Source organism: Capra hircus, unplaced genomic scaffold (genome assembly GCF_001704415.2).
Source record: "Capra hircus breed San Clemente unplaced genomic scaffold, ASM170441v1, whole genome shotgun sequence".
Lineage (NCBI taxonomy): Eukaryota > Metazoa > Chordata > Mammalia > Artiodactyla > Bovidae > Capra > Capra hircus.
The window spans coordinates 209,213-215,625 of record NW_017189696.1 but is presented as its reverse complement, the minus strand read 5'-3'; the positions used below and the strand labels follow the sequence as shown (position 1 = coordinate 215,625).

Below are 6,413 nucleotides of genomic sequence, written 5' to 3'. Positions count from 1 at the left end.
TTGCTCAGTATCTCTATTCATATATATATACACACACACAGATATATATATTTCCAATTGTACTTGAACTTTCTCTGGAATATTCTCAAAAATATGCTTTACATTAAGGCATAACACAAGTCTTAGTATTTTAAATCATACCAAGTAGGTTCTCTGAAAACCAAGATGTGAAGATAAAATTTAAAAATGGGACATGTGTTTGCAAATTTGTCAATGTGTGAAAAATTAAACAAGACATTCATAAATAACCCATATTTCAAAGGGTAAGTCACAAAGGAAATTATATCATTCTCTGAGGTGAATGTAAGTGAAAGCACTTTTAGCAAATCATCAGATCCTGCAAAAGTAAATACCTACAGTTATATACCTCCTGCAAACTATACACTGCTACCTCTAGACAGCAAAATTATGTATCTAAACTTTTGACATATACATATGCATGTATATGTGTAGTTGTATGTAAACTCATGGTTGCCCAAATAGTACTAGTACTAAGGAACCTGCCTTCTAACACAGAGGTCATAATACATGGAGGATCGATTCATGGGTTGGGAAGATCTCCTGGAACTAAGGATGGCAAACCATTCTTGTTTTTTCACCTTGAGTCTCCCATGGATTGAGAATACACGATGGTGACAGCCTGTGTGATAGAGTGTCAGAAAGGAGTGTAGTGACTTAAAACATGAAATATCACTTGAACAGGTTCTAATATATATAGTACACTTGTTCCTTTAATATATTAGCAATGATATGCTCAGCAAAAAAAAAAAAAAGAAAAAAGTTCACTTACTCATTTCACTTCAGTCACAGGGTCGTGTCAGACTTTCTGGCCCTATGAATCGCACCATGCCAGGCCTCCCTGTCCATCACCAGCTCCCTGAGTTCACTCAAATATATGTTCTTAGAGAGGTCAATGCCATCAAGCCAACTGATCCTCTGTCATTTCCTGATCCAAATCCCTCCCATCATCAGAGATTTTTATGAGTCAACTCTTGACATAATGACGCCAAAGTACTGGAGTTTCAGCTTTACCATCAGTGCTTCCAAAGAACATCCAGGACTGATCTTTTTAAGAATGGGCTGTTGGGATCCCCTTGCAGTCCAAGGGACTCTCAAGAGTCTTTTCCAACACCACAGTTCAAAAGCATCAATTCTTTGGCACTCAGGTTTCTTCACAGTCCAACTGTCACACTGATACATGACCGCTGGAAAAAACAGAGCCTTAACTAGACAGACTTTGTTGGCAATTTATTGTCGCTGATTTTTATATGCTATCTACTTTAGGCATAACTTTCCTTCCAAGGTGTAAGCATCTTTTTAATTTCAGTGCTGTAATCAGCATCTGCAGTCATTTTGGAGTCGCAAAATAATAAACTCTGACACTGCTTCCACTGTTTCCCCATCTCTTTCCCATGAAGTGATGGGACCAGATGTCATGTTCTTCATTTTCAAAATGTTGAGTTGAAGCCAACTTTTTCACTCTCCTCTTTCACTTTCATCAAGAGGCTTTTTAGTTCCTCTTCACTTTCTGCAATAAGGTTGGTGTCATCTGAATAATCTGACGTTATTGATATTTCTCCTGGTAATCTGAATTGAACTTGTACTTTCTGCAGCCTAGTCCTTCTCATGATGTACTCTGCATACAAGTTAAATGAGCAGGGTGACCATATACAGCCTTGGCATACTACTTTTAATATTTGAAACCAGTCTGTTTTTCCATGTTCAGTTCTAACTCTTGCTTCCTGACCTGCATATAGGTTTCTCCAGAGGCAGGCCAGGTGGTCTGGTATTTCCATCCCTTTCAGAATCTTCTACAGTTAATGTGATCCACACATTCAAAGGATTTGGCATAGTCAATAAAGCAGGAATAGGTGTTTTTTCTGGAACTCTCTTGCTTTTTCCATGATCCATCGGATGTTGGCAATGTGATCTCTGGTTCCTCTGCCTTTTATAGAACCAGCTTGAACATCTGAAAGTTCACGGTTCATGTATTGCTGAAGCCTGGCTTGGAGAATTTTGAACATTACTTTACTAACCTGTGCTCCTGCTGCTGCTAAGTTACTTCATAAATGCAATTGTGTGGTAGTTTAAGTGTTCATTGCCATTGTCTTTCTTTCAGATTGGAATGAAAACTCACCTTTTCCAATCCTGTTGCCACTGCTGAGTTTGCCAGGTTTGCCGGCATATTAAATGCAGCAGCTTCACAGCATCATCTTTCAGCTTTTGAGATAGTTTAACTGGCATTCTATCACCTCCACTAGCTTTGTTCCTAGTGATGCTTTCTAAGACCCACTTGATTTCACATTCCAGAATGTTTGGCTCTTGGTGAGTGATTGCACCATCATGATTATCTGCGTCTTAAAACTCTTTTTTGTACACTCCTGTGTATTCTTGCCACCTCTTCATAATATCTCCTGCTTCTGTTTCAATCTGTACAATTTCTGTCCTTTATTGAACCCATCTTTGAATGAAATATTCCCTTTCTATCTCTAATTTTCTTGAAGAGAACTCTAGTTTTTCTTATTCTGTTGTTTTCTTCTATTTCTTTGAATTGATCCCTTAAGGAAGGCTTTCTTATCTCTGTTTGCTATTAGTTTGGATCTCTGCATTCAGATACATATATCTTGTTTTTTTTTTCCTTTGCTTTTTCCTTCTCTTTACCACAGCTATTCATAAGGCCTCCACAGACAGCCATTTTGCTTTTTCTGCATTTCATTTCTAGGGGACGATCTTAGTCCCTGTCTCCTGCACAATGTTATGAACATCCATCCATTGTTCATAACGCAATTTGTCTATCAGGCCTAGTCTCTTAAATCTATCAGATCTTGTCCTTTAAGTGTATATTTCACTGTGTAATGATAAGCCATTTGACTTAGGTCATACCTGAGTGATCTAGTGGTTTTCCCTACTTTCTTCAATTTAAGTCTGAATTTGGCAAAAAAAAAGAAGTTGATGATCTGAGCTACAGTCAGCTCCCAGTCTTATTATTGCTGATTGTGTAGAGTTTCTCCATCTTTGGCTGCAAAGATAGAACTTATCTGATTTCGGTCTTGACCATCTAATAATGTCCATGTGTAGAGTCTTCTCTTTTATTGTTGGAATAGAGTGTTCACTATGACGAGTGCATTCTCTTGGCAATACTCTATTACCCTTTGCCCTGCTGCATTCATTATGCCAAGGCCAAATTTGCCTGTTACTCCAAGTGTTTCTTGATTTCCTGCGTTTGCAGTCCATTCTCTGTAAAGAAAAGGATATATATATATAATGTTAGGTCTAAAAGGGCTTTTGAGTCTTCATAGAACCATTCAACTTCAGCTTCTTCAGCTTTTCTTGTTGGGGGAAAGGCTTGGATTACTGTGATATTGAATGATTTGCTGTGGAAACGAACAGAGATTATTCTTTCATTTTTGAGATTGCATCCAAGTAGTGTATTTAAGACTCTTTGGTTGACCATGATGGCTACTCCATTTCTTCTAAGGGATTCCTGCCCACAGTAGCAGATATAATGGTCACCTGAGTTAAATTCATCCATTCCAGTCCATTTTAGTTCGCTGACACCTAGAATGTTGACCTTCACTGTTACCATCTCCTGTTTGATCACTTCCAAATTGCCTTCATTCATGGAATTGACATTCCAGGTTTCTGTGTAATACTGCCCTTTACAGCATCAGACCTTGCCTCTATCACCAGTCACATCCACAACTTGGTATTGTTTTTGCTTTGCCTTCATCCCTTTTTTCTTTCTGAAGTTATTTCTCCACTGATCTCCTGTAGCATATTGGGCACCAACTGTCCCAGAGAGTTTCTCTTTCATTACCCTATCATTTTGCCTTTTCATGCCATTCATCGGATTCTCAAAGAAAGAATACTGAAGCAGTTTGCCATTCCCTTCTGTATGGATCACATTCTTTCAGACCTCTCCACTATGACCTGCCCATCCTTGTGTCACCACATGGCTTGGCTTAGTATCATTGAGTTAGGCAAGGCTGCTGTCCGTGTGACAAGATGGGCTAGTTTTCAGAGATTACAGTTTCAGAGTGTCTGCAATCTGATGCCCTCATAAGTGAAATCAGATCCTAAAGATTGTCTTCCTAAATGCACAACATTGATAACAATTTTTGCAAAGCAAAGGTTAAGAACCAGGAATAAAAATTAGACTCATTTAAAAAGGTAAAAAAAAAAAAAAAAAGGAAATGAAAACGAAGGCCAAGTTCATTCATTATATGAAGTGTCTGAAGAATAGATGTATGTGCTTTTATTTGAAAGGTAATAATGGTTAATATAAATACAAGTTTAGGGTATAAAAAAGGACTAACATTGTTAAAAGTTAAAGAAATCATATAGACATAGACCTCAGATTTTTAAAAAAAAGGAAAAGTTTGCTTTTTTGGTGTCAGTACAGTGTTAGATAGTTCCTAGTTGAAACTTGTACTTATTGTCAAATTCTACTATTGTCTCTCAGTTGAACAGTCTCGGTATTAATTGAAGACATATTCTGTTGAACCTTCACTTCTGGGTTCATTCACGCTTCTTTGTTTACATTTCCTTCTTTTATTTGAAAGCCTCTCCATACCTGGTTTTTGACATGGAATGAGGGTACGGTAGCCTCTTATTCGACCTCACTTGTTTAGTGTTTTGGCGGTGAAGTGGGACACTGAAAACAAATACCTCTGGGATATGTGGGAGTGCTTGAGGTGGATTAATCATACTGGGCTTGCCAGTGAAAAACGTGACATGTCCTTCCTGGGTCCACCCTGCTCAGCCTCCCGGTTGATACATGAGGGCACTGTCCCACCTGGGCCCTGTGTTTCATGCACTTCCCAGCCAGGCAAGTACATAGGTCCTTGGCAAGGGCACTGACCACGATTGGCTCTGTGCTTTTTGCTCTCCACAATCCAAAATCTCAGGTGGCTGGTTGGAGGGCAAGGCACAGTCTCAAGTGGGCCATGCCTCTTATACACCTCTCTGGTCTCAACCACACAGTTTGCTCCCTGTGTCAGAGTGCACAGTCTCAGGTGTGCCATGTGTCTCCTCATGGTAGCTGACCCAAGGCTGTCATGATCCTGGCCTATGTGAACTGTCCATGAACCCAGGAATTCATCATTAGCAACTACCAACCAGCTTAGACTTGGTAGGGATGTCTCTGGACCAAGATACCAGTAACCTATTTCCTTCTGCCTCTGGCAGTCATACACATTTCTCTCTACCTCCGTGTAGGAAAGGGCCTTAAATGGAAGCTGGCTTGGTCTCCTTTGGTATTTTCTAGTGCACAGTATTCTGTTCTGTGAGTGTTCCATGGTTCACTATGTGGCCTTAGAGCCTTCTTGTAGGAAAGGTCCTTTCTAAAATGGCTGTTTCTTTTGTTCACATGGTTTATGTTTCTATGTCATCTTAGCTTCATCAGATTGTCCTCAGGGCGCTAAATCCAACGGTTCTAAACATAGAGTGTTTGATACATTACAGGTCTCCCTCCCAGGTCTCATGTATGACAGTGGACAGAAGCATCTGAGACACTTCTCAGCTAGTAATTGCATGTATTGGCATAATCTGTGTTTTTGTTCTTTTTCCACCCTGTGCTTTTTTTTTCCCCACTAAAACCTATGAGACAGGGTTTCCTATCTTGCGTTTATTATCCTCCTTACAATTCTCTCTCCAAGGGGGTTCTCGGTCCCTAAAATCTTTTCTTCCCTTACGTCTCTTATTTTGTCTTACCTCCTTTTTAAGAGACGGGTTTTCCTTTCTCAGTTTCTAGGGCACATCAACATTGTTCAAATTGATTTCTAGAAGCTGTTCCATGCGCAGTCAATCCTTTGATGAATTTGTGTGAGAGAAAGTGGGCTGTCTCCTTTTCTCTCTCATTATGAGACCCCACCACGATCCTGGGAGATCAATTTAAACTAACTGAAATTATCTTGTTCAGTCACAAAGCCATATCTGAGTCTCTGTGACCTCTTGGACTGAAGCACACAAGGCCTGTCTGTCTCTCTCCATCACCCAGGGTTTGCTGAAATCATACCCATTGAATGGGTGAAGCTATACAACCTTCTCCTTCTTTCTCACCCATGCCTTCTCCTGATTTCATTGTTTCCTAAGAATCGGGATCTTTTCTATTGAGTCAGTTCTTTGTTCAGGTGGTCAAAGCATTGGGGACTCATCTTCAGCATCCGTGATTCTAATGCTTCTTCAGAGTTGATTTCCTTTTACTGGCTTCATCTCCTTGCAATCCAATGGACACTCACAAGCCATCACTAGAAGAGCAGTTTGGTGTTCTCACATCTGTACATGTCTACTGGAAAGACCATAGATGTGACTCAAAGTGCCTCCATTGCTCAAGTCATGTCTTCACTTTTTAACATGCTCTCTAAATTTGTGAGAGCTTTTCTTCCAGGAAGCAATTGTTTTCTAACTTTATA

At 39.7% G+C, this 6,413-nt stretch overlaps 1 pseudogene; it reads right to left on the bottom strand.

Moving 5' to 3' along the window:
• Positions 1-2,897: 2,897 nt before the first annotated feature.
• LOC108634634 lies at positions 2,898-3,694 on the bottom strand (annotated as a pseudogene).
• Between the last annotated feature and the right edge of the window lie 2,719 nt (positions 3,695-6,413).